The following is a 10,766-nucleotide window of genomic DNA, read 5'->3' as shown; positions in this document are numbered from 1 at the left end:
ATAGTCTGAGGAACATGTATAAATCATGAAGAAAGCAGTAGCAATGAAACTGTAACGATCTTAATGCTAAGCTAACGGATGGGTCATGTCCATCACATCATTCTCCTAATGATGTGATATCGTTCATCAAATGACAACACATGTCTATGGTTAGGAAACATAACCATCTTTGATTAACGAGCTAGTCAAGTAGAGGCATACTAGGGACAATATGTTTTGTCTATGTATTCACACATGTACTAAGTTTCCGGTTAATACAATTCTAGCATGAATAATAAACATTTATCATGAAATAAGGAAATAAATAATAACTTTATTATTGCCTCTAGGGCATATTTCCTTCATCTGTTTGTTGACCTTGTTTTCTGTTTGTAATCTATAAAAGCTGGTTTGGATGAAAAAACAATCACATGGTTTGTTTGTTTTCTGTAGTCAACAACATACGTAGATGAATGAGGATAAAGCATACGCACTATTTTCTTGTTGTATCTTCATATGTTGTGGACTAGAGGAAGAGAAGTTGAGGCCGTTCGATAGGCCGACATGCATTCAGGCGGCTATTGAGGGCCATGTGCATCGTGCAGACATGGGCATAGTGGTGAGCAGCCACTACTAGGGAAAACCTTATACACAGAAATTTAGCAGCAGCACGGGTTAAAAAAGGGCGCTAGTGCTAGATAGCAGTAGCGGGTGAGAAAAAACCGCGCTATAGATACAATCGTAGCAGTGGCGCGTTTGGTCGTAAAAGCGCTACTACTAATATTCCCATTGCTAGAACGAAAGGCTACGCATAGCAATAGCGGGCTTGGAAGAAGCGCGCTACCGCTAGGACATAAGTAGTAGCGTGTTTCCTACAAAGAGCGCTACTGCTAATGAAAATAAAATAAAATGAAAAAAATAGAAAAGTAAATGAAAATGAAAGAAATAGAAAAAGGAGAAAGGAAAAATAAAATGTAAAGCAAAATAAATGAAAACACAAAAAAAGGAGAAAGGCATAGCAGTAGCGTGTGTTCGTAAGAGGCGCTATAGCTAATGTAGCTGCATCGCATTTCCTAGACCCCCGCTATAGAAACAGAAAAGAAAAAAATGGAAGAAAATTACATAGCTATAGCAGTAGCGCGTTTTGTAAAAACCGCTATAGCTACCTTAGCTATAGCGCTTTTTGCGAAACGCGCTACCGCTAAGTTTGACTTAACCAAAAAATCATTTTCCCCCGGCCACCACTTCTCCCCCAAATCCCTCGACCCACCCCGCCGCCGTCTCCCGATTCACCGTCGCCCCACTTTGCCGTCGTCTCCTGCCGACATCGACCCCCCCGGAGCCACCAGAGCCGCGCCCCGTCGACGCCACCGGAGCCGCCCCCAACGCCATGGAGCCGCGCGGCCTTATCAACATCACCGGAGCCACCGTCGATGCCACCGGATCCTCCCTCGCCACAACTGCCTCCCTCGCCGTCACCGGAGACGCCCCTGCCTCCCTCGCCACCACCGGAGCCATCCTCTGTAAGCCCCCACCACTCCTCTCTCTCTCTCTCTCATGCATAGGTTAACTAGTTTAATTAGGTTAATTATCTAGGTTAGTGCAAAAATTTAGTTAGTGCTTTGATAAAGAAGTAGTTAGGTTAACTAGTTTAATTAGGTTAATTATTTAGGTTAGTGCAAAAATTTTGTTAGGGCTTTGATAGAGAACTAGTTAGGTTAACTAGTTTAATTAGGTTAATTATCTAGGTTATTGCAAAAATTTATTTAGGGCTTTGACAGAGAACTAGCTACGTTAACTAGTTTAATTAGGTTAACTATCTAGGTAAACTAGGTTAACTAACTAGGTTAAATAGGTAGGTTAATTAGGTTCGTTAGATTAATTAACAAGTTAGGTTAAGTAGGTTGGCTAGGTTAGAGCAAAATTTTATTTTAGAGCATTAGGTCAGAAGGGTTAGAGAAATGGAGTTCCTTTGCAATTTAATTGGGTTATGTCCTAGGCAGAGAAGGGTTAGAGAAAATAATGTGTGTGTGTGTGAGAGGAATAGCTAGATCAACATAATTTGGGTTCTGTCCTAGCTAGGCAGAGAAGTGTTTAGTGAGGTCATTTTGCAAAGGTTTTTGATTTTTGAAAAGACCACTATTTTTCAAGGAAAAGAATTTAGGGAAGTTTTATTTTAAAGATGATCCCTTCCTAGACTTTTATTGTTGATTATATCTTTTCATTGAAGTGGTCATGTTATATCTTTTCATTGAAGTGGTTCGATTGTGCCCAAGTGGCTTTGTTGTTTCCAGTGAATGAAGCTGAGTGGCCTATGTTTTGCCGGAATGTTGATTCATTTCTGTTCCGGCAAATTTCAGGTTCTCGATTTGTCCACTTTTTAGCAAAGGTCATGTCGAAATTTTCCGTGAATTTCGGCATGACTTGTGCTACAAACTAGGACATATCGAGTGCCCGGGATTTGCCGCACCAGGAAGGACTCAACGTTCCCGCAAAACAATAGGCCTTTTTTATGTCATTATTCATTTTATTAGGTCTAGAATTAATTGACTAGATTTAATCATAGGAAACATGGCTAGCAATGATGAAGGACAGGGTTCTGGTGATTGCGACGACATCTACGAGGCGGCAGACGAATTTTTTAGCCTTGCCGACGATCAACCAATGTTGTTGCTGGGCCCACCAGTGGCATCGGGGACTGAGACCAACACGCAGACCGGTGCTAAGACTGAGACCGGCGCTGAGACTCAGACCGGCATCGAGACCGGCGCTGCCTCGGGGAGCGGAGCCGGTGTAGAACCAAAAGCAAAGACGCAACGGCTTCCTAACAAACTTAGGACTACTAGACTGGTGGTCGCAGAGGTGGACGACGGCAATTTTGAGCCAAAGGCGCCCGAGGAAGCGCGCGTGTGCTACGGCAATCAAATAGGTTGCATCGTACGGACAACCGCCACCATCAATGATGAGAAACTACAGAAGATAGAAAATATGAGGAGCTCCCTCCTAAAGAAGTTTCACCAGATATTCTTGTTCCTGGGCCGGAATGAGAAGGATTATGAAGATCCAGATGAGGACCCGACAATGAAGAAGATAAACAAACACGCCATGACCAAGTTTAGCGACGCGTTGGCCGCCTAGAAAAATCGAGTGAAAGCAAAGATCATCGACAAGGAACCCTACACCGAGGTTGTAAAGGATAATCCGACAATCACAGAAGAGCAGTTTGAAATATTCAAGGAGGCTTGCGAGGCCGGAGCTGCCAAAAAAAAGTCTAAGTACATGAAGGGGCTTCAAGAGAGGAACATTGGGAGCCACCACCTCGGAAGTCGTGGTTACGACGGAAAGAGGTCCAAATGGGCCAAGGAGGACGCGGAAGCCGCGAGTCTGGGCATCCCAGACCCCTTGGCGGAGTTCACCGTCCCACAGGAGCGTGACGTCCTCAGGGCCCGGCACCGTTGGGACCCAGTGAAGAAGGTTTAGGAGACAAAACCGGACATTACGGAGTTCATGAGACTACTGGTAATTTTAGTTTCTAGTCAATTCGACTGCATACATTAGTCATATTTGTAAACGATCCTTGTGCCTTTTGCAGAGAGAGCAGCATCGGATTGCGGCCGAAAGCGACTCGCCGTCTGAGGCATTGGCGAGGCCCAAGTGGGACACTCCATTCAACCGGGCGTTGAACATATTGAAATGACAACCGGTGGATACTCGACCGTCGTATCGACGCGTGCACGGTGTCGGAGACGGTGCCACGTGGAAGAACTACTACCGTGAGACCATGGAGGAGAGAAAGGAAAGGCGGAGGTTAACTGAAGAAAACATCGACAAGAAGGTTAAGATTGCGGTTGAGAAGAAATCTTCTCAAACAGTCGCAACAGCGGTATCTGCCACAAAACAGGTGGTTGCAGATTTGTCTACTTCCTTGGTTCTGGCCATTTTCACTTAGACAAGGCAAAATCGAGAAAAAAAATGTAGAGGACTTCCCCCTTGCTGACTTCTTGGGGAGCAGCTCGACTAGCGTTGCACCGGCACCTGCTCCCGCACCGGCTCCCGCACCGGACATGCTCGGAGGTGCTTCATCTTTCGCTGAGCTCGACGCCCTCATGGTATCTGTCACACCGGCCCCTTCAATATAAATGTATAATCTCCCGTTTTCGTTGCCTTTCGGATGTCTCATGTCACAGACTTTTGTTTGCAGGCCAACGAAACCCCGTGCACCATATTGTACACCATCGGCGACCAGAAGGTGGACGTGGGGAAGGCGACGATAATGGAGCCGAAGGAACCATTGTTCCACAGCCGGCCGATCCTCCCGAACGTCTTCAAGGTTTCTGTGGCCAGTGTCAAACCGGGCCACGAGAATTTTCCTCCTCTAATACTAGTGGGGGATGATGACGAGACCCCACGGCGGCTTGGTGATTGTTGCAATGGGTGGGTCCTGTTGTGGCCAAAGAGTCTGCTTTGTCTGGAGGCGGTCGGGAGCACACCCACGAGCACGCAGCCTCAGCAAGGTATGAACATCAACACCCCACCTACCCAATTAGCATCGGGTGTCGGGTTGGGTGATAGAGGACGGGGTAAGGAGGAGGCTCCATTACTCGCTGATGACGTCGCCATGGATGAGGATGAGGATGACGATGGTGATGAACAGTATGTCTATACTGGCGCCTCCTTAGGGTTTGAGCGTCATGAGTCGGTGCCTGAATTGTCGTCTCAACATATTACGGAAGACCTTCCGGTAGTAACGAAGTCTAGGAAGAGAGCGAGGAAAGGCAAAAAACCTGATTCTATGATCCAGCCGCCTCAGCAGCCTCGGCTTTAGGACCGTATAGACATCCCCAATGCGGATAAATGGCATATCCCCGGTCAACCTATCCTACCTACAACAGCGCTACGGGCCAGATTCGGTGATCTAAGGAGACTTCATGACGATGTGCTGCGGGTAGAGAAAGGCCTCATCGCCTCGAAAGATCCAGGATACCCACTCTACGTGGTTAACGTTCCGCGGCAAATGTCATACGTTGACAGCTTCCCCGCGGATAAGTTCTTCCTTCGATTCGATTACATATTCGACATGTTTCACGTGAAGAAGCTGGATTTTACGTTTGTCCGCCTTTATGCCTTGCACATAAACTACATCATCGGGGTTGAGCAGATACCTCATATTTGTATCACTGACCCGTACTACAATGCACGAGGGCTTCTTGGGAGTCTGCGCAAAGCACGGTGAATACGCGAGGGATTACATCGTCAGTTTCATGCTCACCAATAACGACAAGGAGGCGATTCTCGTGCTTTATCATCTCGTGTAAGTCATCCGCGCTGATATCCTTCCTTTGATTTTAATCATTCATTTGCACGGTGGAGGCTAATTAATTTGAGGTGTACTTATTTTACGCAGTGGCGGGCGCGCCGTCCTCATCATACTCTACCCCCGATTCTCCCATGCTCTTTACTTGGACTCGTCGAAGAACATTCATAAAAAGGATTACACCCACATCAAGAATGTTCTTGACAGTGCTATGTTTTACTACCAAGCAAGGGGTGGAGAGTTCAGGGACAAGAAGAGAAGGGGCGGCAGGGTCGCCTTCAGCCATAAGACCAACTTCTACTACATCCAGCAACGGAACGATTCTCTTAATGATGTATTCTATGTCCTACACCACATGCTGGAGTACAGACAGGATCACCAGAACCTTCGCATGTCACCTAGATCCGCCGATGCCCATATTCTGCAATGGGTAAAGGACATAGGAGATATCGAGGGTCATCGACTTCGAGCTGAGTTCTATAACATCCAGCGCGAACTTGCCCAAATCATCATGAAGAAGGTCGTCGGAAAAACAGGGATGTTCTACGGAGAAGGACAAATGTCGCGGGAAGACGTCCGAACAAGGATAGCCTCTCAGCGTCTCAACATGAAGCCTTTCACTAAGCTCGGGGACTATCTCCCTGACATGGATGGATGGCACGACATGGTGGAGTGATTGTCAATATATGACAATGTGTCCGTTTAGTCCATACTTTCTGTATGACAAAACTTTGAGTTATGCACGGTGAAACTTTATTTGTGATGTAATTAAACTGTCCTCCTCCTCGACTAGCGAAAGTCACTCTACTTAGGGCATTTTGGGTACGATGAACTTTGTTATTTATGCTTATGATATGTTGTTTCTATTTTTGCCAAGTCCGTCTCTTTCTGTTGCTCAACAATATATGTTGCATATCATCGACTCATGTGACGATGCAGGTGTATAGATCATAGATGGCGAAGAAGTGCTACGCCAAGAGTATATATACGACGAGTGGCCGGAGTGTCAGGCCCAGGTGTACCGATTTCCGGTTTCCGAGTGACAGGCAGTAGTTAGTTTAGGTTCACGCTAATGCGAGAGAGGGATACGAACTCATGTACTCAAAGTGATAGCTCTTCTCGCGTATATCATTGTTTAGATGGATGACGATGTATTTGCAAGTAAACGAGACTTGTATCGCTATTTTTGAGATGATGACGAGAGACCACTTTGTGTTGGATGATGATTATGATGATGACATGATTTGATGAGACTAATTGTATGTATATGCTATGATTACATTTGTATGTGTATGATATGCTAAAGATTATTGTATAAAGCCTATTCAAATACAAAACAAATACAAAACAAATATGTAGGGAAAAAACTAATAAAACTAATAGTAGCGAGGGGGTAAAAATTTAGCAGTAGCGCCGCCTTACCAGTAGCGCTTCCCTATAAACAGCGCTGCAGATAATATCAGCAGCGCCCTTTTCTAAAAAGCGCTACAGCTATTCATGTATAGCAGTAGCGTGGGACAACAGGCGCTACTGCTATACATTAGTTGTAGCGCCTTATTAGTAGCGCCGCTCCCCGCGCTACTGAGAGGCCCAAAACCCGCGCTGCTGCTAGGCTTTTCCCTAGTAGTGAGCACAAGGAAATTCCAAGGAGCCAACCACATGTAGTAGCTAAATATTCAACTAGTCTGGACCGTAGCTTGGCATGGACAATGGAGAAGTGAGGAATCCTACGGGGAGTAGAAGAGACATGGACATGAAGCACATGATTATTAGAAAAGACGGTCGATTGGGCTTTCGGATCGAATAATCGCATTAACAACACGTGAAGTCTAACCAAATGGTTGGTCAAGGACTCATGTCGGATGTCCGGACTGGATCGGACGATGTCAATACATATACACATAGTACAAAAAGTGTAGGATGATGTGGATGCTTGAGAGTGGACGAAAAAATGGTTATTTATGGTAGGTTGCATGCACATGAAGATGTAGTGAGAAGTGTTTATTGCATGTTGGACCTACTTGACGCTTGTCAAGATAAATAGAGTAGTGGTGATCATTCTTCTAGGTATATAGGATATCTCTCTCTCTACATAATGATGCCTCCCCCAATGGCCAGTGAGGCCACTCGGAGGAGAGAGAGGGAGGAGCCCGAGGCATATCTTGTCAACTCTCAAGAAGGATCTATGTACAGAATTGAAATTGCATATGTGCCCATAGCGGTGCCAGATATACGCATCCCGAACACAAAGTGTGAGATAAAATTTCCCCTGATACACCTGGGAGGGGCCACATGCCTCGATGCATCACATTTACCACTAGGTCCACGTGTTGGCCATCCGCTAGATCCACGTCCGCACTAGTGGGCCACTCACCGACACCCGATCAACCTTTCATGCGCATATACCAACGTCTGCAAGCAAAGGTAGATGCCCTGCCGCTGCCGCAAGGTCTTTGCCTGATGACTGTGAGGAGGGGGAGGTGTTGAGGAGTGTCGGCGGGGAGGGTTGGCACTCCCAGGTCGTTGTAGGTTTGAACCATTTGCCTGCTACGGCAAACTCTAGCCTTGTCGGCAATGTGTGTTTTCCATCCTCCTCGGTTCTACGACCATTGATTGAACTTCCATATTTCTTCTATTTTACTAGGCCCGTCTATCATTGTCATCTCCGGCGATGTCTATTTCTTGACACTAGTGTCATTATTGTGTAAATCTTGCTATTGCAAATCTAGTCATGGAAGAGTGCAACAACAAGCGAGGAACCATAGAGAAAATTGGAGAAGCGACAAGGAGGGCGGTGCTGGTGGAGGCATATGGAAAAATGACTTGTCTCCTTTCCCAAACCAATCAGCAGATCTGTAGCTATTCTTAAGAATATACTGATTTTAGCATGATAAACATACACAAATGCTTGTCCACTAAAAAATTCAAAAACAAAGTTATACACATACCAAAACAACAAAGCTTAACATCTCAAATTGTTGGAACATACAAACATGCCACATACATACATGCATGCATGCATGCATGCATACATACATACATGCATGCATGCATGCATACATACATACATACATAATGCGGCCGACCCCTTAACACTTGGTCTACTTAAGAATTTGCTACATTTTCCATTGACGAGTAAGGCATTTTATTTATTTATTTCTTATTTCACACCACTAGTTATACGAAATACACACTAGATGAGCATTTGCAGCAACCTTATAGATAGACCTCGATGACACCTCGATGGCCAAGTTTCTTGACAATCTTATAGTCGCTAAACCCTGCTTTCATAAAGATCGTGCTCCATTCCTTTTCATCCTGTTGCCATCCTCTGGTACATATGAACATCAGCATGTCCATCAAGAGAAGATCCAAGCACTATTTCTATGATGATCACTTTTCCCCCCATTTCTCGGGAAGGTATGGCCTTCTTGCATTGAGCAAGGATTTTGATGCAATCCTCATCGCTCCAGAAGTGTAGAACAAGCTAGAATGGAAAGAATCTATGTGGTTTAAGCAATGGATAACGAGGGACGCGGAAGTTATCGACATAATGTAATTATGCATAGGTATTGGTAGTCCTGCAGATAACCAATACCGAAACATGAAAAAATTGGTGCAATCCAAACTCTTAGTTCCCTTTGTCCTATGTGGTATGTTGTATGGAAGAGCAATTCTAACATGCTCCCACTTACCTCCTTAGAGGCAAGAAGAGTATTAATTACGTTGGCAAAGGGTAAGTTTGTGTATAAAAATTCTCCAATTATAGCAACTTGTTGGTTGTTTGTTAGAAAAAGGAAGGCTCCAATGAACTAAATTACCATTTTCCTTTTCACTTGGTTACTACCATATGCATCCATAACACATAATTTCAAATTGCACGAATTTCAAGTCATGTGTATTTTTACTTTTGGTTCATGTGTTATTAATCTAAATATTTATATTCCACACATCAAATCTCATAAAATATATTGCAACTGATTGCCGCAACTCTAATTGGTCCATAATGTAAAGTCTATATTGTTTTCACCGCCTTCATTCCATAATGTAGTGCCTATAGATTTTTTCAAAGTCAAAGTTTGCAAATTTTGACCAAGTTAATAGATGAAAATGTCTATATTATATATATATCATTAGACACGTCATGGGGTACCCCGCAAATAAAAGATATGTCATGAGATATATTTTTATATTATAGGTATGTGTTTGGTATTGTAGATATAGATAACATTTTCTGGAAATTGGTCAAATTTTGCTAAGTTTGACTTCTGAAAAAAAAAATCTTGTGTACCTATTAACAGGCAGTTGGAACACGAAGCTAAGCTCACAAGAGCACTTTCGGAATTGGACATGGAGTATATAAGCTCGAGCTCGCATGCACCCTTGCTACAGTAAAATAGAAAAAATATTTCAAAATTAAAAAAAAGGTGAATTTTTTGGCAACAAACATTGGTGTGTGTTTCACATGCGTGCCAATTTTCGTGATCAAATGACATTTGTGGAGGCCTCGGCAAAATAGACAATATCATGCTCGAAAAAAACTATTTTTGGAATCATTTTGGAGCATCGATTTTGTATATTTTTTTACCGAGACCTGCATGAATGTCATTTTGTCAGAAAATTTTGCTCACGTGTGAAAAAGACTTCGATGTTTGTTGTCAAAAAAATTCAGAATTTTTTGAACATTTTAAATATTTTTTGATTTTACTGTAGCAAAGGGTGCATGTGAGCTCGAGCTCACAAGAGCACTTTGGAAATTAACGGACCATATTAGTTTGGTTATATCACAAAATTCCTCTGTATATCCATGCCAAAAAGAAATTAGAACATTAAATGTAGAGAGGGGTCATATCTTCGTACCTTGAGCATCACGGCTTGAGCTGGTGGGACGGTATGGAAGAGGTCGCCAGCGACATAGTTAAGAACACCGTCACTCGGACTTTCTGGATCACCTGTGGAAGGTCCAACACATTGCACTTGATATGCGGGAAGGCCTTGACGATGGCCCTTGCCATCGTCCCATCACCACCACAGCAGTCGGTGAGTGACTACAGGCCATTGAACAGGCCACCGCATTCCCGTACAACCGTGCCGATCCCCATATGGTCATGGGCATCCAGCCCTCGCGTCGCTCCCTCCCTGGGGCGATACGAGCGGCGGCTCAGCCCCGTCCACCGCGCGCCCTTCTTCCACACACTCCCCTCGCCGTCGCCGGTGGGCTCCGCCGGGCGAAGCCCGCGCGGATCCGGCGGCGGCGGGGCCTCTTCTCCCCGTCGTTTCCTGGGCGCTCGCGAGGGGGAGCTCGCGGCGGCGGGCGGCGGATGGCGGCCGGCGCGCGGAGCTCCGCGTAGGCTGCGGGCGGAGGGAGGGGTGCTGGGGCGGCGGCTTCGGTCCGAGCTCCTGGCGCGGCCTGGGCGTGGACGGCGGGCGCAGGCGGCGTGCGTGTGCGCGGCGACTTCGGATGCGAGCGTGG

At 45.3% G+C, this 10,766-nt stretch overlaps 1 pseudogene; it reads right to left on the bottom strand.

Moving 5' to 3' along the window:
• Window positions 1-8,395: 8,395 nt before the first annotated feature.
• The window catches only part of LOC119336409, a 4,241-nt pseudogene continuing 1,870 nt past the window's right edge, over window positions 8,396-10,766 (bottom strand).

This window comes from Triticum dicoccoides, chromosome 7B (assembly GCF_002162155.2).
Source record: "Triticum dicoccoides isolate Atlit2015 ecotype Zavitan chromosome 7B, WEW_v2.0, whole genome shotgun sequence".
Lineage (NCBI taxonomy): Eukaryota > Viridiplantae > Streptophyta > Magnoliopsida > Poales > Poaceae > Triticum > Triticum dicoccoides.
This window is presented reverse-complemented; position numbering and strand designations above follow the sequence as displayed.